Below are 21,812 nucleotides of genomic sequence, written 5' to 3'. Positions count from 1 at the left end.
ACAGTAGAATTCCTAAATGGTAAAGCATATTTATGAGTCTTGGTGTGTGTTGTCAATGGTCTCCCAAAGATTGAAACTAATCCTAACAGCTGTGTGTAACTTCTCCGCAGAGGCCTCTTCAGGCTGCTTCACTTGTTCCGCCAACAGCTACTCTCCTGTGCTGGGAACGCATGTGCCCCGGATTCGCGGAGATGAACGAGGCAGGTAAAGTCTTCCTATCCGTGTCCAAAAACGCTAGAGAAATTTTGGCTTTTTATTTTATTTTATTATTATTTTTAAAGGTTTTATTTATTTATTTGACAGAGACAGAGATCACAAGTAGGCAGAGAGGCAGGCAGAGAGAGAGGGGGATGCAGGTTCCCCCTGAGCAGAGAGAAGGACATGGGGCTCAATCCCAGCACCCTGAGATCCTGACCTGAGCTGAACGCAGAGGCTTAATCCACTGAGCCATCCAGGCACCCCCAAATTTTGGCTTTTTAAAAAGTAGTTATCCACTTCTGCTTTTTCATGGCTCCCCACTGTAGACAGAAAGTCAACCACCAAGTAGGCTAGTAAATGCTTTATTCACTGTCTTAGTGAAGACTATAGCCCCAGGAACAGCTTTTCAAATTGCTCTCAAATTCTCAAATTGCTCAAGAACTGCTCTGAAGCTTGTTACGTGTACAAATCGTGTATATAAAATTATTATATGTACATAAGGGGGGAAAGGGTGCATGTGCTTGCAAGCAGATCTCCAAATACTTGTGCATCACAAGGTATAATTTTTTAGAGTTCTAAAAAGGAAGGTTTACTGATTTCCACACAGAAGTGAGAAAGACCCTTAAGTCATCTTAATACATTATGTTTCTATCATGTCTGATTGTTCAAAAACATTGTTTGAACACCTCCGTTTAACTGGTTTTCCAGTTCTTGCTGTTCTTGATTTCTCCTTGAGGTCACTTGAGATGGTCATAGAAGGTGACGTTGATCACCTACTGCAGTTTTAGTCCACGCCACTGAGTATGGAACAAAATTCAGTACGGAACAAAATTCAGACTCCTAAATCTGGTGTTCAAATTTTCTTATGACCTGGACTCTGCCTCTGTACAACTCATGCCCATCCCGGCCTGTCCCCATCACCCCTTAGAACACACTTTGCCTCCAGTTACTTGACTTTCTGAAACAAACCACATGACTCAGTCCCTTTACACATCTCTCTCCCTTCTGCTGGTTTTGAGACCTATGGGTAGTGACCTACATTTTTCACAAGCAAGTTCAGACATGTACAAGAACCTGTTAGAGGGCCAGCCAGTTCAACAGCTCTAGGAAAGGGCACAAGGAAATGTTTAGGTATATCTTCCAGGAACAGTCCCTGTTTCTCATTTCACATTTCTGTCACTACCTATCCTCTAAGAAAAATATGGCTCTCTGCTTCATAAGTACTTCACATCTGTGCTTGATAACATTGGTAACGCTCTACACCTAGTTCAATTAAATATTTCTTTTTCTCTCATCACTTTGAATACCTATTAGCACCAATTTCAGTATAATTGTTCAACGTCCCTTTAAACTATTGTGTTAGACAATGTAATATACACAGAAGTCTGACCAAATAATGTGGGTGCCTGGGTGGCTCAGTGGGTTAAGCTGCTGCCTTTGGCTCAGGTCATGATTTCAGGGTCCTGGGATCGAGTCCCACATCGGGCTCTCTGCTCAGCAGGGGGCCTTCTTCCCTTCCTCTTTCTCTGACTGCTTCTCTGCCTACTTGTGATCTCTGTCAAATAACTAAATAAAATCTTTAAAAAAAAACCCATTTGTAATTTAGCAGATGTCCATTGGCAGATGAATGGATAAAGAAGATATGGCATATTAGAGAGAGAGAGAATGGAATATTACTCAGCCATCAAAAAGACTGAGCTCTTGCCATTTGCAACATCATGGATGAAACTGGAGGGTATTATGCTAAGTGAAATAAGTCAGTCAGAGAAAGACAAATACCATATGATTTCACTGATATGTGGAATTTAAGAAACCAAACAGATGAACATAGAATAAGGGAAGGAAAAATAAAATAAAATTAAGTTAAATAAAATAAAATAAAATAAAACAGAGAGGGAGGCAAACCATAAGACACTCTTAATTCTATGAAACAAACTGAGGGTTGCTGGAAAGGAGGGAGGTGGGGGGAATGGCATAAGTGGGTGGAGGGCATTAAGGAGCACTTGATGTGACGGGCGCTGGGTATTATGTGCAACTGAGGAATCACTAAATTCTACCCCTGAAACTAATACTATACTCTATGTTAACTAAATTGATATTAAATTTTAAAAAACTTGTAATTTGGTGATTTACTTTAAAGAAACTAATTCTAAATCTGCTTTTAGTGAGACCAGTAGTTACACAATTCATAACTCATACAGACAACTATTAAACAGCTTCAGAGAATGTAGGTTAAAGTAGTTCATAAAGTGCAAAGAATTTTTAAAAAGTGTAAAGAATTCTACAAATGTTACTTTTAGTTTAAAAAATGCTATTTTTTGGGCTATCCCCATAGCAATTTTCTCTTTCCTGATGGCAGATTAGTTTTAAGGTAACGAGTAAAATCAACTCAATAGTATGTTGGGAACAGACAATAAAAAACAAGAGTTTCTATTATTAATATTACACATATCCTTTTCCACTTCATTAAAATGAAGTTAAAACATTGATAGTATTTGTACATTGCCTGCTTTTATGCAACTTCTTTCCATGTGCAATTACACAAGCATAACTATATGCAAATATGCCTGTGTACAAACATAAGACAAAGGATAATCCCCCAAAAGTTTATTTTCATACCATTTTTGCTTGGGTAGCTACAGAAGTCTGGCCTCTGCCTGCTTAATTCTTCCCCATTCCGTATTTTATAAAATGTCAAATTTTTGGCAGTAGGCTTTGATGTTGATGGAGTTGTGAGATGTCTCAGCTCTGGAAATTATATTATTGTTGCTATTATTTTTCACAGATACCATATTTAGGATTTTTAGACCTATTTATAAACCTCTGACTCCTCGTTTATAAATACTTTCTGATTGGCTTTCTTACTTTGTGCATTAGCAGTGGCTCATTAGCCTTCTTCCCAGAGCACTGCCAGCTACTGTGTGAGCTGGTGTTCCCTTTTGGACATCAGCAGCCCAGCTTTACTGCAAGGACTCTTAGAGTTCAGCCTTAAAATATTGATTTTTTAAAAAATATTTTATTTATTTATTTGACAGAGAGATCACAAGCAGGCAGAGAGGCAGGCAGAGAGAGAGGAGGCAGCAGGCTCCCTGCTGAGCAGAGAGCCCGATGCAGGGCTCGATCCCAGGACCCTGGGATCATGACCTGAGCCGAAGGCAGAGGCTTTAACCCACTGAGCCACCCAGGTGCCCCTGATAATATTTTTAGTCGCTCTTTTGAATTAACCATTGTAGCATTCACTGTAATTCGTAATACTTATTACGGGTACACTACACTACATGTGGGGTATAATATGTATAGTTGTACACAGTGATACACATTGACTCACACTCACCATATAGGTCTGTCCAAATAAAATATGGTCTTCCTAATCTATATCTATATTGAGGTACGGAATTTAATATCATTAAAGCTTACAGACTAGAATATATTAAGTCCAAGTTAAATTTATGGCTGAAAACAATTAGAGAGGCATGTTACCCTGACACCACATATATTTATTTTATGTCTGCCAGAAGGAGGTGAAGAGGCTCTTAATCTTTTTTTTTTTTTTTTTTAATGCCGTGGACATCATTGGCAGTCTGGAAAAGCCTTTGCAGCCCTTCTCAAAATAATCTTCCCACATGCATCAACTACTTAGGGTTATGTTTTAAACAGTTTTATTGAAACCGTTCTATCCTTGGGTGCCAGATTAAAACCCTCTGAAGCTTTATAGGTACTTAATTTACTCAGAGTGCTATAACAAAATATTGCAGACTGGTCTAAACAACAGAAATTTATTTACTCACAGTTCTGGAAGCTAGAAGTCATGATTAAGGTGCCAGCAAATTTGGTTTCTTGTGAGGGCTCTGTTCCTGGCTTGTAGATGGCCATCATCTTTCTGTTAGCTTCACAAGGCTTTTCTATGCGCGTGTGCGCATGCGTAAGGAGAGAGAGAGAGAGCATGAGCATGGGAGCTCTCTGATGTCTCTCCTTGTAAGGACACTAATCCTGCTGGGTCAGGGGCCCACTCTTATGACCTCACTTAACCTTAACTACCTCCTTAGAGGCCCCATCTCCAAAAACAGTCACGCTGGGATTTAGGGCTTCGAAATATGAATTTTGGGGGGGGATGCAGTCCAAAATAGTGCTACAGGAAGTGAACAACAGTTTCCCATTCTCTCTCTCAGAAGTTCTTGGAAATTAAAGTTCTAGGACTCTGAGAAATGGAAGACATCTAGGGATTCTAGTAAATGAAAGACAGCTAAACAACCTTAAGAATACTGAAAAGTAACACTTTTTTCCTATACTTTGCTACTATCATGGTTGACTTGACCAAAGCCTTTTTGCTGGACTTAGTCTCAGAATAGTCTCAGCAGTTAAGGGGTAGAAGGAAGAAGCATGATCTGTGACACATGGACAATAATTAAGAGCCAGTCAACTGTACAATACTTAACCCTTATAAAATGTAAATAACTCTAAACATTACCTAGTCTAGTTTTTAAAATCTATTTTTAAATTTATCCTGTAACAATTTTCCTTCTCCCAGTTAGGGGAGTGTGAGTAAAAATAGAAGTATTGTAAAAAACTGAAAGAAATAGAATTAGGACAATCAGAGAGCCCTTCTGTAGCTCAGCTGGTAGAGCAGAGGACTGTAGGTGTGGTGGTGGTGTACACTTGGAAAAAAATACCCTTAGTTCCTAGTTTGCTGAAAGTTTTACCATGGATTATGATTGAATACCTCAGTGTGTTTCTGCATATCTATTCAAAGGATTGTATTATTTTTCTCCTTTTTTGGGGGGTGTGTGTGGTGATTTGTACCGATTGATTTTTTTCCTGATGTAAAACCGCCCTTGTATTTCTGAGATAAATCCTCCTTGATCGTGATACATTTTAAAAATACACTGCGGCATGTGATTTGATAATATTTTGTTTAGGATTTTTGCATCTAGGGATAATACTTCTGAATAATATTAATGTCGATCTAAAACTTTTGAATACTGCCTTTGTTGGGGCACAAGCATCGCATCATTGAATGAGTTGGGGAGTTTCCCCACTTTTCTGCCTTCCGAAGTAATGTTTAAAAAGGGAGAGCGGCTTCTCTGTCCTTTGAAAGTTTGAGAACGTTTCCCTGTGAAAACATGCGAGCCTGCTCTGGGGGAGAAGAGGGCAGATGTTTAAAAAGTCCCAGTTGCATTCCCTGATTTGGGGGGTTTCCCGTATTGTCTTGAGTTAACTTTTGAATACTGATGCGTCTTTTCTGTACACTTTCCCCTTTCCTCTAAGTTTTCAACGGAGCCCCGCGTGGGTAGGCCTCTCCGCTGGAGTCCGGGGGCTGCGGCGGCGGCCGGGCGTCCCACTGCGTCTCGCCTTCTGCCAGAAGGAGGTGAAGAGGCTCTTAATCTTTTCCCGCCTAATCGCTCCTTTCCCGCCTCAGGCCTAATTCACGGAAACTTTTTTCCACAGAAAACTCCGCAGGGTCACGTGAGGAAGGGAAGCCCGGGTTGTGGGTTCTCCGGTTTGGGGTCTCGGTTTTCTCACCACATCTCCACAAGGAGGCAGTTTCGGTTCTCGGATTTTCGAGCCTAATTCGGGCTCCGGGGCTCCTTCGGGCGCTGCGCTGGGCTCTCCGGACCCGGGGGGTCTGGGGTCGGCGCCCTCCAGGCGCACCCCACCAAGGCGGCCCCAGAGCGGCCTCACAACGGGAGCCGCTCCCGGGTCGGGCCAGTACTGCCCCTCCGTGTGGAGGTGGTGACCCGACGGCGCGGGGACGCGCAGTGACACCGGGTTCCGCCTAGAGCGGTGACCGGCCGCTCCCGCCCCACCCCCCACCCCGACCCGGGCGGAGGCCGCGGGCAGCGCCGCACGTGGGTGCTGGGCTCTGCCCGGCTCGAGAAGCCCCTGCTGGCGGCGCGGGCCGGGCGGGGCAGTGCGGCGCCGCGTCAGGGCCCGCGTCTCCGGGAGGCAAAGCGAAGGCTCAGCAGGTCCCCGGGGCGACGAGTCCCGCAGCGGCTCCGCGGGTGCTTCCCGCCGGGAGGAGACCCCGCCCCTCTGCCCCGCCCCGCCCCGCCCCGCCCCGCCCCGCCCGGCTGGTGTGTGCCGACCGACCACCAGGGGGCGATGTGTCCTCGCCCGCCCTCCGGGGCCGCGGCTGCCCTCCCGGAGCGCCGCACCCTGCTCCCCGCCCCTCCGGGAGCTCCGAGGGCCCCGGCCGCGGCTCCAGGGGCCGCTTTCCTCCTTGTCCGCGACCTGCCGCTAGTCCGAAGCGGCCTCCAGGAGCGCTGGGGGCCCGGCCTGCTGGGTGCTCGGTTCCGGGGTCGGCGGTGTGCGCGGGGCCACCAGGAGGCCCCCGCCCCGCTGCGCTCAAAGTCACGGCCCGATTCCGCCCGGGGTCGCCACCGACGGGGAGAAACCGAATTGCCCCGTTTAGGAGCAATCTGCGGGCCGAAGACCAAAGGGGTTCGGAGCCCCAGGGGTGGTGATGGCCCCGAGAGCTTGGGCCCGGAGCGGGAGAGCGCGCAAAGGCCTTTCCCGTCGGAGAAACCGGCGACGCTGGCAGCTCCCGCGGGGAGCCGGCGGGGCTCTGCCCGGACCTCCTGCCGTCGGGACCAGAGCCCGGGGCGTCCCGACCGCTCCGCGGCGTGGGCGACGAAGCCCAGGTCCAGGAAGGCTGAGATGCCCTGAGCTAGAAGCGGTGGGGTCGAGACTGGGCCGGGGTCTGCCTGATCCTAGTTCTTGAGCTTATCCCCTTCGCCATGATAATCCTAATCATAAAAGTTAATTCCACCGAGTGTAATATCTGCCAAGCCCTGAGTGGGATGTTTTGTGATGCTTTTTTGTTGTTTAAAGATTTATTTAATGAGGGGCGGGACGCAGAGGGAGAGGGAGAGAAAGAGAGAGGGAGAGAGCGAGGGCTCGATGACCTCCTGGCCCTGAGATCATGACCAGAGGGGAAATCAGGAGTCAGAGGCTGGACCACGGAGCCACCCAGGCGCCCCTCGTAATGCTGTATTTAAGGCTCACGACAGCCCCGAGAGGCAGATAGGTTGTTTTCGCAGTGCCTGCTATCGCTGTAACGTGGAGGCTGCTTTTAGGCGGCGGACTTGAGCCATCGAAACTTTAGGAAGCAGAAGGCCCGCTGCCTGTTTGCTGAGTGCAAACAGTCCCACTCGGCTCCCCGCCTGGAAATAGCCATAGGCCCTAACCAACCAGTGGCTACTTACAACCCCACACAGTTACCAAAAAAGGAGAAATTGCACATGTTCCCATAACCCTTCACTCTGCCCTTTAGCTATAGCTCCTGCCACAGCCTCCTGGCAGACACTGTCCTTTCCTGTCCCACCCGCTGTCCCTCTCAATATATTCAATGAGGTTCTGTCTCCTTTGTTCTGCTTCGGGTGGATTTTTTCATCACCCACACCGCCAGCCTCCACGCAATCAGGTCACCCCACATATAGTAGCTTATTATTACCATAGTACTCCCATTAACCCTCACCACAACCCGATAAGGTAGGTACCATTCTTTCTTTAATCTTTTATCTAAATTCAATTCAGTTAACGTAGCCTGTATTGTTAGTTTCAGGGGTAGAACTCAGTGCTTTACAAGTCACCTACAACACCCAGTGCTCAGTACAAGTGCCCCCATAATGCCCATCACCTAGTTACCCCATCTCCTCCCACCCACCTCTCCTCTGTTTGTTCCCTAGAGCTCAGCACCTCTTATGGTTTGCCTTCCTCTCTGTTTCTGTCTTATTTTATTTTCCCTTCCCCCATGTTCATCTCTTTGGTTTCTGAAATTCCACCTATGAGTGAAATCATGTACTATTTGTCTTTCTCTGTCGGACTTCTCTCACTTAGCATAATACCCTCTAGTTCCATCCATGTCATTACAGATGGCAAGATTTCATTCTTTTTGATGGCTGCATAGTATCCTATTGTGTACATACACCACATTTTCTTTACCCATTCCACTGTGGATGGACATATGGGCTCTTTCCATAGTTTGGCTGTTGTGGACATTGCAATGAAGATGCCCCTTTGAATCACTATGTTTATATCCTTTGGATAAATGCCTAGTAATACAATTGCTGGTTTGTAGGGTGGCTCTATTTTTAACTTTTTGAGAAACCTCCATGCTGTTTTTCAGAGTGGCTGCACCAGCTTGCATTCCCACCAACAGTGCAGATGGATTCCTCTTTCTCTGTGTCCTCGCAAACATTTGTTGTTTCTTGACTTGTTAATTGTAGCCCTTCTGGTGGGTGTGAGGTGGTATCTCACTGTGGTTTTGATTTGTATTTCCCTGATGATAAGTGATGTTGAGCATTTTTTCACGTGTCTGTTGGCCATTTATATGTCTTCTCTGGAAAAATGCCTGTTCGTGTCTTCTGCCCATTTCTTGACTGGAGTTTTTGTTTTTTGGGTGTTGAATTGCATTAAGTTCTCTATAGATTTTGGATACTAGTGAGGTAGGTACTCTCATCATCACTGTTATTTTACAGGGAGAGAAGTTGTCATAAAGGGCTAAGAAACTGGGGCACCTGGGTGGCTCAGTGGGTCAAGTCTCTGTCTCAACCCAGGTCATGATCTCAGGGTCCTGGGATCGAGCCCCCTATTAGGCTCTCTGCTCAGTGGAGAGCCTGCTTGCCGCCTCCCTGCCCCCTGACCTGCCTGCTGCTCTGCCTACTTGCGACCTCTCTCCCTCTTTCAAATGAATAAAATCTTAAAAAAAAAAAAAAAAAAAGGTTAAGAAACTTGCCTACAGCGCATGGCTAATCACTGGTATTGTCGGAGTTGAGCCCAGGCAGTCCCACGCCCGAGTGTGTACATACACGAGCCACAATGTTCTAGGGCTCTCCCTCTTACCCATGCCTCAGGCCCGCTCTTCCCAAGGATTTCATCTGAGTAAGCTAAGGAAGGGTGAAAATTCCTGATGCCCTCCAACTGCTATAGCTGATGGCATCCTTCCAACCATCTGTATTACACATAATGCAACCCCCTGGAACCCCATGATTTCTGTGCACTGTGGGGACAGAGGTCATGCATGTCCTGAACCCATGTTACAAGAGACCCCTCTACATACTGCACTCGCCCCATCACATGCACATCAGCTAGGCTGGGAGATTTAGGCAGAGTCGTCTTTCTTTCTGTTTTGTGTTTTGCACAAATTGATGCCTGGGTTTATTGCCTACCTGCCCCCCACCCCCCGCCGCTGTTACCGAGTGTAATGAAGAGTCCAAACCTAGAAAATAATATGCTAAGGGTTGACTCCAGTCCAGGAGCATGAAGCAGGTCCACCCAGTCTTCCACCCAGTGGAAGTAGGATACCATAATTTCTACATGTTGTTTGAAATAAACTTTGTGGTATTGTATCTGTATGGTAGAGCCTGATCCAGTCGGCTTTACTCTTACTGTTCCCCAGTAGGGTTCTAGAGGCTTGGGACTTCAAAACCAAAAGCAAACAACTAAAACAAGCAAATAAAAAATGCCGGAAGTGTGCCTTTTGCTACTTCTCCATCATTATGATCTGTAGAGACCCTATGATTTTAAATTTGTGTGTGAAGAAGGTTATAGCCATGAAATCTGGCTGCTCCTATGACCAGTGACTTTGAGGGCTGGCTGTCTAATACCATAAGGGCAGGAACTGGGGGTCAGTTCTCTACTAGCTAGGAGGGACTGATGAGCAACCTCACACCCCAAAGTACCTATTATATCGCTGGGTGGCTGGGATGACCATGTGTTCTAATGCCAGCACACCTAGCTTCTGATCAGATATTAATGTTAATAAAAAGTTACCAAGCACTTACGATGTCCACACAAATTACGCTAATGTCCAACCTAATTCCGTGGCTTCCATGTCATGTAGGGGATTCCTAGGAACCAACCAGTCCAGGACAATGGAATTAATTCCAGTTGCTAACTCTGGGGAGCCCCATGGGGCCTATGGAAGACATGAAGGATATCTACCTCCATTTCTGGGACCGGATATGGCCAAAGATTACTGGAATTTGCTTTCTCTGACAGAGAATTATTTCTGTTTAATTTGCCTGTCCCAATAGAACATCAATAAAAGTAGTTTCTCAACTTTGGTGTTAGAACCACCTGGGGAGATTTTCAGTACCACCACACCCAAGCCACCCTCCAGACTGATTAAAATAGAATGTCTGAGGAATGAAACCAGGTATTGGTATTTTTCAAAGTTCCCCCCACCCCTCACCCAGGTAATGTCAGTATACATCCATTCTTCATAATTTTCCTCCTGAAAGTGACTTACAGTGCAGGGCACCTACAGGACCTTTTAGGGCAAAGGCCTATGGGCAGGGAACCGCAAATGTTCCTGGAAAGAGTATGCTGATCTGATTGAATTTAAAAAGGCAAGTTCCAGTATGTTTGCTATAGGTCAAATCAGATATCAGTTTTATAGGGTCACTTAATACAAAGGATTTAGATGTGTTGAGGGCATTCCAGGATGGAGGTAAATCAGCCTCTGTCATATGATGGAGGTTGAACTTGGGCCTTGGCCCCAAATAGCTGCCCTTTGGTTACCCTTGAACTTTAAGAAAATACACACCTAACGTGAAAATCTTGTTTGAGCTGTGCTATGGGATCAGGGAAGAATCTAAGAGTGGGCTGGTAAAAGAGCAACAATGACCTTGTCTAGGACGACACGGTGGCTGGGCACTGCAGGAGAAAGTCAGCAGTAGCATGAACAGAGATCACAGGCAGGACAAGGGCCAGCGTCCAGAGCCCATGGAGGCAGAAATATGGTGATGTCAGAGACTGACTAGCACCTGGGTGAATCCCCCTGCCCTGGAGTCTGCCCGAGTCCCCATCACCACTGAGAGTGAGGCTGGAGGTTCTATATGAAAGGGGAGGGGAGAGAGATGGGCAAAGAGGCATTAGAATTCGGACATTGATAATAGTCTGTACCGATGAGCAGATGAAGGCTACCGCATATTGGCATAATCTAATAGTTCAGGAGTGTACCTCAAGCCCTCCTCCAATTTCCCATTAACACAGAGCCCCATTCCCAACATATGTAAGTTCTCTTTGGCCTTAAGTGCTGGCTAGACATCTTTTTGGTTGCTGCAGGGAAGAAAGTATACGAGTGTTTTCTCCCAACAAGGTATCCTGGGGAGCAGAGCTCTAAGACACCATATGCAATGTGTATTACATTAGATAGTATATCTAATATAATTGTCTCATATATTATATACTATATTAGATAGTAACATTTTGAATAAAAGGCTGTTCCCTGGCCAGTGCATTCATGAGTAGCAATGACCAAATAAAACTTGCACTTGTCATAATCCATGTTATTGTTGAACTATTTGCCTCTAGCCCCCCAGAAATAAAACAATCGGGGGGAAAAGCCAATAACCTCTACTGAGAGAAACAGTGTCATTTTGAAACAACTGTAACATTCCTATTTACCTTTTTCAAAATCTTTACTAGCAGAGTCACACTATCCCTCTAGTCATAATTTCAAGCACGTTGTCTCCATAGTGATGATTCAGGCTCCTGTTGCCATGGCGATCATTCTATGACTTCCATCAATCCTTCCTCTCCTGTTACCGTCAACAATTCTGCAATAGGCCCTTACTCTGTGTTCAGTACCTAGCACTGGACCTGACAAATAATAGGTGGTCAGTGTATTAAAATAGCTCTTACCTGATATGTCCATCTCCAGGCTTTGTCCTGTGGGGTTTTATGCTTTATCTTCTTTTTCTTTTCCTTTACTGGAATGTTTAAATTGCCAAACCAAATACATCCTCATTTTAGACAACTCAAACAATATAGATGCCTGCAAAGTTTAAGTAAACATTCCTCTCCTTACCAAAATAAATTCTGGCTGGGTCAAAGATTTAAACATTAAAAAAAAACTATAAAAGTTCTAGAAGAATTTATAATCTGTGATCAGCAAGATCGTTTTCAGCCAGAACAAACTCCAGAAGCCATCCGGAAACAAAATTACTATATTTGACCATGTAAATATTTCTAAAGCTGCGTCGGGGAAAATGCCATAAACAAAGCTAAAAGACTAATGAAAAACTGGGGAATGTATTTATAAAGAAAATGGTTAAAAGTTAAACTTCTTTAGTTATCATGGAGTTCATAGGAATCAGTATGAAAAAGATGACCAAGCCAGGAGAAAAATGGTCAAAAGAAACTAATGTTTGCAGAAGAAAGGAGCAATAGGGCGCCTGGGTGGCTCAGTGGGTTAAGCCGCTGCCTTCGGCTCAGGTCATGATCTCAGGATCTTGGGATCGAGTCCCGCGTCGGGCTCTCTGCTCAGCAGGGAGCCTGCTTCCTCCTCTCTCTCTCTCTGCCTGCCTCTCTGCCTACTTGTGATCTCTGTCTGTCAAATAAATAAATAAAATCTTTAAAAAAAAAAAAGGAGCAATAGTCAGAAGGCAAGTGACAAGGTGTACAGTATCGCTCATAATTAAATAAGTGCAAATAAGCTACAGTGAATAAAGAGATGAGATTGTTGTTTCACTCATCTGACTGGCAGATATCGATGTTTAGTGAGGATTACTTCTGCAGGACTGAGGAGAAAATGAGCATTCTCATACATTGTTGGGGAAAAATGGCCATTGGTGCATTTTTTCTGGAGGATACTTGGACAAGTATCTGTCAGAACTAAAAATGCCCATCTCCTTTTACCATTAATCCTTCTGCCTTAAAATTTCCCAATATATATAGTTGCAAATGTTTAGCAAAATGTATGTGCTAGAATGTTTATTGCTACATTGTTTTGAGGCAGCAAAAGATTGGAAACATTCACTATTCAAAAATAGGAGTCAAGTCAACAAAATTGCAGTAAATCCGTATGATGAATAAGGATGCTGCTAAGAAAAGAATAAAATAGTTCTATATCCTCAAGGATCAAAACAGCAAGTTGCAGAACACTGTGTAACATTTTTACGAGAATAGACAGATATATATGTGTGTGTGTATCTATATCTATCTATCTATATCTATATGGCATGAATATGTGCATTAAAATATTTTTGGCAATAAATGACAGGAAACAGTTATCAGTGGGTTGTGAGCTGGTGTGAAGAAAAGGAAAGAAACTTTCACTTTCATTTTATATCTTTTACTTGATACATTTTCTGTCTTATATATGTTTCATATATGACATTTAAAAAACTGACAGCAGGAGTTTCCTTTTCTCTACTCCAACTGCAATACCCAGAGATACTTTTTATATTCCATATTTTTTCTCTGTGTAGACAAGAAAGATACAAATATGCATTTTTGCATATGCACAATTACAGGGTTTTGTTCTTACCCAAATGGGATCTATATCGTTCTGCAATTTGCTTTTCTTAATTTATATGTCACTCACACCCTTCCATGTAAAGACATACTGCATAAAATTTCGTAGCTAAGTAGCTGCCCACACTGTCTGATTCATTGATTGAGCCCATGTGCTTTAAACACCAAACAGATGCCAGGCCTGCAGCCAGGCAATTGAGGAGGCAACATTGAATCAAACACAGTCCCAGAGGAGATGAATGAGTAAATGCCTGTGGTCAGGGTGTTCAGGGCAGTGAGGACCTACCTCCCCCAGTCTGGTATTCAGCAGACCTCCCAGCCTGGGAGAGTATAGAAGTCTGTGTTTTCCTCAAGCACCATGGAAGTGCACGGACAGAATTGTCTTCATTCTATGGTGTGTGTGTGTGTAGACTTTCTTACAGCAGACTTAGGTTCACAGCAAAACTGAGCAGAATATACTGTTTCCAAATACTCCTTGCCCCCAGCTGTACAAAATGCACCCCATCCCGGCATCAGAGAGGTACGTTTGTAACACAGTGTACTTGCCCGTATTAGCCAAGGTCCCTAGTTGACATTAGGGTTCACTCTTAGTGTCGTACATCTTGTGGGTTTTGAGAAATGTATGATGACACACATCCATCATTACGGTGCTGTACAGAAGAGTTTCGCCGCCTTCAGAGTCCCGCGTGGGCTGCCCATTCATCCTCTACTACCTCCTAATGCCCGGCAAGCCCTGACCTTGCTGCTGTCTTCACAGTTTTGCCTTTTCCAGAATGTTATGTAATAGGGATCTACGGTATGTAGCGTTTTTGGATTGGCTTCTTTCGTTTAGAAGTATGCATTCAAGTTCCTAAATATCTTCCCATGGCTTGCTAGCTCATTTCTTGCTAGCGCTGAATGATACTCCGTTGTCTGGATGTGCTTACTTATCCATTCCCCTGCCGCGGTATATCTTGGTTGTGTCCAAGTTTTGACAATTATGAATAAAGCTGCTGGAAATATCCAGGTGGAGATTTTTGTGTGAAAATAAGTTTTCCGTTCCTTTGGGTAAATACCAAAGAGTACAACCATTGGGTTATATGGTAAGATTATGTTTAGTTTCATAAAAAAAATCAAACTTCAAAAGTGGCACAGTGCCACTTTTTTTTGGAATGACCTAGTCCCACCCCAAGTGCTCCCTACATGAGGTGTGCCTTCAGAGACTCTAGAAAATGTTCCCGCTTGACCAGTGTTTTCTCTCTAACTGAAGATGTCTCTCCCTCTGCCCTTATGTGTCATCTTCTTGGTTTGAGACTTTGAGCTCTGTCAAAATGCAAACCCCTAGATGATTAGTAACTATTTTCATTGTCATCTATTAGCTGTACCTTGATGAGGAATAAACATTCTGTAGGTGTTTTGATAAAGCAACATGGAGGGGAGGTTAAGGCGAAGAACAGTGTCCATAACTGGTCCATATCCTTCCTCTCCTAGGAGTGTTTGCTGTATCCAGGGAGAGATCTGTCCAATCTAGTAAGTGGGGAAGGAACTCACGATGAAGAGGAGGAGTTCATGTCCTTGGGGAGCTCATGCCCCGGCATGTATGAACAACTTCGATGTAACATAGTAAGTTCTATAATTGCAAAAAACCATGTATCGTTGATTTTCAAATCGTCTGCCTAGCTGTCAGTGAAAGTGTCAAATCATAGGTGGCCGGCTCTGGGGCAGAGCCTCAGAGTTTGCGCTAACGGAGTAATAAAAACACCACAGAAGAAGGTTCAGTGGCGGGGCGCCTGGGTGGCTCAGTCAGTTAGGCGTCTGTCTGCCTTTGGCTCTAATTGCCATCCCAGGGTCCTGGGATCGAGTCCCACATCGGGCTCCCTGCTCTGTGGAGAGCCTGCTTCTCCCCGTCCCTCTGCCTCTCTCTCTCTGTCTCTTGCGAATAAATAAATAAAATCTTAAAAAAAACCCAAAAGTTCAGTGGTGAGCATGACCGACTCAGCCTGGAGGGTCTGAGAAGTCTTCACACGGGAGAAGTCTTCTGAGAAGTCTTCACACGGGTGGCAAAATATGCCACCATATGCATGACTTTTCCTAGCACAGGGAGAGACAGAGCTTTTAAAGCAGAAGGTCAGTGTGTGCAAAGGTGTCGAAGTGGGAAAGAGTATGGTCTGCTTGGAGAGAGAACAAGTGGCTCAGGGCAGTGGGAGGAGAAGCCCGCTGGTGGCGGGAAAGGGCGTCGGTAGGAGAAAGGGTTAAATGTGGCAGCCTGTGAAGGACTTTCACGTGGAATTTCACAAGGAAATTGACCTGGTCCAGTAGGCCTGTGCTGTCCAGTCGGAGAGCCACTGACCACATGTGGCCCTTGAGTATATGAAATGTGGCTAGAGCAACTGAGGGGCAGAATTTTTTAAATTTATAAATAAAAACGGTCTAAAATAAATGGCGGTAGATTGCATGTTGATTATATTTTAGATATGCTGGTTTAAATTAAAATTAATTTCACTTATTTCATTTCACTTCTAAAAATGAGGGTAGGGGTGCCTGGGTAGCTCAGTGGGTTGAGGCTCTAACTCATGATTTTGGCTCAGGACACGATCTCAGTTATCATGAGATCAAGCCCTGAGCCAGGATCCTTTCTCAGCACAGTGCTGCTTAGACTTTCTCTCCCTCTCCCTCTGGCCCTCTCTCGTCTCCCCCAACTCTATTTCAAATAAATAAATAAATCTTTTTTTAAAATGAGGCTACTAGAACCTTTAAAATTACATATCCAGCTCATGTAAAATTTATTTTGGACAGGGTTGCTATAGACAGTTGGGAACCACTGAGAGTTTTTGAGAGAGAAAAGAACGTGATTGAGTTGGGGTTTTATAATTACAAGGGGAGTGAAGGATGGCTTCGTGGGAGTGTTCAGCCAGGAGTAAAGTGAATAACCAGTTAGAAGACTATCACTGTAGTTCCCTTAAGAGCCAGTAAGTACCTAAATAAGGTAGTAGCAATGGAAGCGGGGGGCTATATTGAAAATATATTTAGGAAAGGAAGTTAGCACAGCTTAGTAACGGCTCTAGGGGTATGTTATGCAATAAAGAATTTAACTTTTGTTCCTGGTTCCTGGGGGATAACCTCAAAACCCTGGAAATCTCCCAAGTGATAGGAGTGTCTTTGTTATTCATGATGGACCCCTCGGACCACACCTGAGTTACACTACTGAGGTGACTCATGGTGGGCCCCTAGGTAGTGTCGGGATGGGGACTGGCCATGCCAGAAAGACCAGTCATATGAGTGGGGGGTTGGGGCTTTGAGCTAAGTGATACCAGCCAGACCTTCTACCCTGGGGAGAGATGGAGGGGCTAGAGATAGAGGTCAGTCATGTGGACAGTGATTCAAGCAATCATGCCTGTACAATAAAACCCTAATAAGAACTCTGGACACTGAGGCCTGACTGAACTTCTGCACACGGATGGGCTGGAAGGGTGTTGTGTCCTGAAGACACAGAGATTTCATGTTTGGGACCCTCCCAGACCTTGTACTGTGGTCTCTTTGGGGGACTTGTCCTGATCTGTATCCTATAGAATAAACCATAATCAGAAGTATAACCCTTTCCTGAGTTCGGTGAGTCATTCTAGTGAATTATCAAACCAGAAGGGGTTAGGGAAAACCCCTTAATTTTTAGCCAGTTGTGGTTGGCATCTGAAAGTGAGAGCAGTCCTGGGGGAGGATGGGCCCTCAGCCCGTGGAAGTTAACCGAACTCTGTCCAGCTCGTGTCGGGGCTGCATCGCAGGGTGCGGGAGAATGGGTCGAGGACGGCTCCACAGCTTCTGACTGAAACATGCAGGGAGCTCAGTAGAGATGCGGGTCTGGGTCAGAGCCCAGGAAGACAGGAGGAGCCCTATTCCTGTCAACTTTGAGGAGTCCCTTGTCTTCAGGGTTGAGATGTCTAGGAAGTGACACCGTTGGAGTTTGGGAGAGAATCTGGGCCACAGAAGGTTCCGGAGTGCCCCATATGCAGGATATTGAATTAGGAATTTTTCTGCCTCTAAAGCCCTTGCTCCTTCCATCTGCTGCCCCCCGGCTAGACAGATCTTCTGTGCCTTTGCCTTCTCTACCAAACTCCACCCAAGGGACTCCTCCCTCTTCACGCTCTTCCTACTCTGGCCCGAGGTGATCCCTAAAACTCTCTTCCCACCCAACTATGGAGCCGATGCTCTGGCCAGGGTAGCTAAGCAGGTGGCTCGAAGCGCATCCGCACACCCGGCGAGCCGGCCTGCCGTTCAATTCTGCCCTCCCCGGTTTCCATCTGAGAACCTGCTCCGTGACTCTTGCCCTTTCCACCTTGTCCCCTGGATGGGGAGGGCACAACTTGGAACCTTTGCAAGGCGGTTCGTCTTATCTCTTGTACGTTATATAACACGGCGAGATAGTTCATTATTTTAAATACTTAAAAGTACTCTCTACACCCAACATGGGGCTCGAACACATAATCCTGAAATGAAGAGTCACACGCTCCATCGACTGAGCCAGCCAGGCACCCCCAGAATCTGAATTTCTAACAAGATCACTAGGTGATTCGAATGCACAGTAAAGTTTGAGAAGCACTGCTCAGAGAACATCGGGTAGTTTCGTGAAACACTGTTACGATGCCAGGGAAATTAAACTTCAGTCCCACTGTACACACTGGCTGCATGGGGAGGACTCTCCATGTCCTGGTGAGCATTTCTAATGAGCTGGTGGAGAGAAGAGTCTCCCTCTGGCTCAAGCACGTTCTTCCACCTCAGAACTGGAGAAGAATCTCGAGAGAGGGACCTTCGCTCAGCACAATGGTGTGGAGATAGGCTGTGCATTCAGGGTGGCCCCGAGCAAAGTGAACCCAGTTTCTTGATGCTTTGATTTCTTGGAATGGAGTTTGGGGAAGAAATGTGGTCCATGAGCAACAAGACCCACCCATCACTACCTGAACATCAGGACTGTTTTGGAGCCCAGTGCATTCCTTCTTTTAATGGCTTAAGAAAACACCTTTGCCTGGATTCAGAATTCAGATTTTCTTTCTTTGGGTTTCAGCTCTTAATGGTTTTGCCTGGGATTTCGATGTGTACCTTCTTTTGAATTAAGTGCCTTCAGACTTGGGTGTTAATGGTTTGGTTTGCTACTTGGAGCTGTAATTATCCCATGACTCTGGGGAACCAGGAGCTCATGGAAAGTGCACTGATTAAGAAGCGTGGGTTATAGTTCCTTGCTGTGCCCCTATATTAATTTCCTGGGGCTGCACTAATAATAACTCACCACAATTTCAAGACTTAAAGCAACAGAAATTTGTTCTCCCACAGTTGCAGAGGATAGAAGTTGGAAATCCATCTGTCTGCAGGATGTGCTCCCTCTGAAAATTCTAGAGAAGAACGCTTCCTTGACTCTTCCATATCTGGTGGCCCTCGCTGTTCCTTGACTTTAGGCTATGGAACTCCAGTCTCTGCCTCTTGTCTTCAGGTGGCCTCCTCTGTCTCTCTGTATCTTCTCTTCTATCTCTTATAAGGACATTTGTCATTGGATTTGGGTCCACCAGAGTCCAGGATGATCTCATCTTGAGATCAAGCTCTGGTAGCTTCCTAGCTTCGCCGGGTTCCTTTGGTGACTTCCATCCCTAGGAGTAGGAGCTGACGGCTTGGGGAGCACTCTGGGGCTAAAGAGTGTTCAGACTCTGTGTGTCCAATGCAAACTAACTGGGGGAAGGGGGTGCCAAAGGCTTCATGTCCCCTGAGTTTGTTAGGTTCTTGGCAGCAGTACCTATGATAGGGAATAAACCCTGCTCTCTTCCTCTTGGGGAGAAACAGCTGACCCCAACCCATATCAATGGGGCAATCATTGGTGCCCCAGGATTATCACAAAGTTTAGCTAAGACCTACGCCTGACTATCCCTCTCCATAGTCAACAGGGAACAGTTTTCAGACAAGGTTCTTATTCATAGAATGATAACCAAGAAAGCAGCCCACCCAGGTTGGGCCTCCCTGGAGAGCCGGTGTGGCTTATAATACTGCCTTACTCTTGCCAGTTCTCTCCCCACAGCCCCCGCATTCTGGACTCGGGCTCCTTTGGCCTCTATGGCACAATCCCGATTTGTTTTTTATAGTCAAGGCCTGGTATCTGGAAACATTACAGGCCTGACTTACAAAAGAAAGACAGTTTTAGAATCCTTTGTGACCATTCTCCAGACCAAAAGACTGGCTTCCTATGACCCAGAAACCAGGGCCAAAAGGGTTTTTCTTTTGCTGCTTTCTGCCTGGCTCCCCTACAGGGCAACACGGACCCAATCCGTGTTTGCGTCACCATAATAAAGTCACTGATCCTCACGTGACATCATTCACACAGCCGTGTTGTCCTGTGGGTCCTTTTGATATTCGAAGGGGATCTTCCTCTTGGTGCCAGAGAGACTTCAGCTCTAGTCTTCTTTCTTCTCATGGATGCAAAGATCTCTTCTCCCTTAGGCTAAGGCTGCACAGCTCTCTTTCCCCGACTTCACAGATCGGGAGAAAGCTGAAGTGCATGACCCTAACCTCCTGTCCTTCCCAAGAGAACTTGGTCCCTGCCCTTTCCTCACCGTGTCATCCACTACCCCCCCCCCCCCCACCCAGGCAGCAGGCATGACTCAGAGGACAGTGACTCCAACTCTAGCACTTGCTCATTCGAGCCATTCAGAGCATGGCAGACTAAGATGACGATTCAGGCCAGCAGAAAGGGCTTGTATTAAGTCCTAGAAGGAATGGCTTCTTCTTTTCATTTCCCGTGGGGTGTGAGCAGAAAAATGCATTGTCCCAGTTGCTGACCAAAGAAGAAATCAGCTTTAGGATGAAGCTTCAACTTGGATGGCAAAGAACAGAGTTAGAAAGAGATCATCAAGGGGCACCTGGGTGGCTCAGTGGGTTAAAGCCTCTGCCTTCAGCTCAGGCTATGATCCCAGGGTCCTGGGATCGAGCCCCGTATCGGGCTCTCTGCTCAGCGAGGAGCCTGCTTCCGCCCACTCTCCGGCTGCCTCTCTACCTACTTGTGATCTCTCTCTGTCAAATAAATAATTTTTTTTCTTTTTTTAAAGAAAGAGATCATCGGTAACATGAATTTGCGCCATGGAAACAGCCAGTTATTGTGACCTGTTCTACATTTTGTTGACTAGTGAACGTGTTCGTCGTTTTTACTAGTGTGTGTCAAGATTTCTGGTTTTGTTGTTGTTGTTCTGTTGTTTGGGTTATGGGTTTGTTGGTTTGTTAGTTTGTTTCCTTGTGAAAAGGTCTTACTCTGCCCCATACTTCGGTCTTGTCCCACCTCAGGAAGTCTGTCACTGTCTCGAATCAGTTATTCAAGTCAGAGCCCCAGGAATCAGATCTGTTTTTACTTCTCCTGCATCATCTCCAGAACTTAATCATCAGAAAGCCTATTAATTCTAACCTCCAACGTGTCTTCATCCTCCACTCTGTACCTTCGTCTCCATTGCCAACATCTTATTCCGTTGTCTCGCACGTAACATCTGCAGTAGGCTTCTACCGGGTTTCCCTTCTCACTGGCTGGCCTTCCTATAATCCGTCATCCAGGCAGAGCTCAGCATGATCTTCTTTTAAAGCATAGGTCATGTTATTCATCTGAAAACTTTCTAGTGCTTTCTCCCTTAGAAAAAAATCCAAGTATCTCATCATTATAGGAAAGACGATGCCAGTCTAATAAAAATCTCAAATAAAAGTTCATTTCTCTTTCACACGACAGACAGTCCTGCCCCGTGAGGCTGTTTGGAGAACCAGTTCCCTTCCATCTTCTCACTCCCCCTTCCACAGGCTCGAGTTCTGTCTTCGTTCGCAAGGTCGGTCCCTCCAGGGACGGGGAAAGAGAGGAAGTCAAAGCCGAGCACGTCCCCTTCGACCGAGTGAGGCGGGTGTCGTGCCCATCGCCTCTCTTTGTATTCCACGGGCAATGACTTTGGTGGTATGGCTGCACCTCACCCCAGAGAAGTCCGGGAAGCTTCGTGTGTGGCTAAGTGCTCCCGTAAAACCCTTTTGCCAAGGAAGACAAGGGAGAAGATGTGGGGAAGGTGACCAGCCGTGCGCTGTGCTTGGTGTGGCCTTCAAGGCTTGGATGGCTTGGCCCCTGCAGCTCCTGAAACAGCCCTCCTACCTCTCTCCTAGTTCACTGAGCTGCGGTGCCTTCCTTTCTGCTCCTCAAACATCCTGAAGTCATTCCTGCCTTAAACCCTTTGTACTCGCTCACTGGCTCTCCCTCAGCCTGGAACCTTCCGGCGATCCTCACAGCTGGGCTCCTTCTGAATCCCCGGGTAGCGGTGGGGAGCCTCTTCCTCTGAGAGACCCTCCTTCTCTAACCGCCCTTCCAGAACCGTCTTCGCCGT

Source organism: Mustela erminea, chromosome 17, assembly GCF_009829155.1.
Source record: "Mustela erminea isolate mMusErm1 chromosome 17, mMusErm1.Pri, whole genome shotgun sequence".
In the NCBI taxonomy this organism is placed as follows: Eukaryota; Metazoa; Chordata; class Mammalia; order Carnivora; family Mustelidae; genus Mustela; species Mustela erminea.
The sequence above is the reverse complement of the archived record's forward strand: the minus strand, read 5'-3'. Positions refer to the sequence as shown.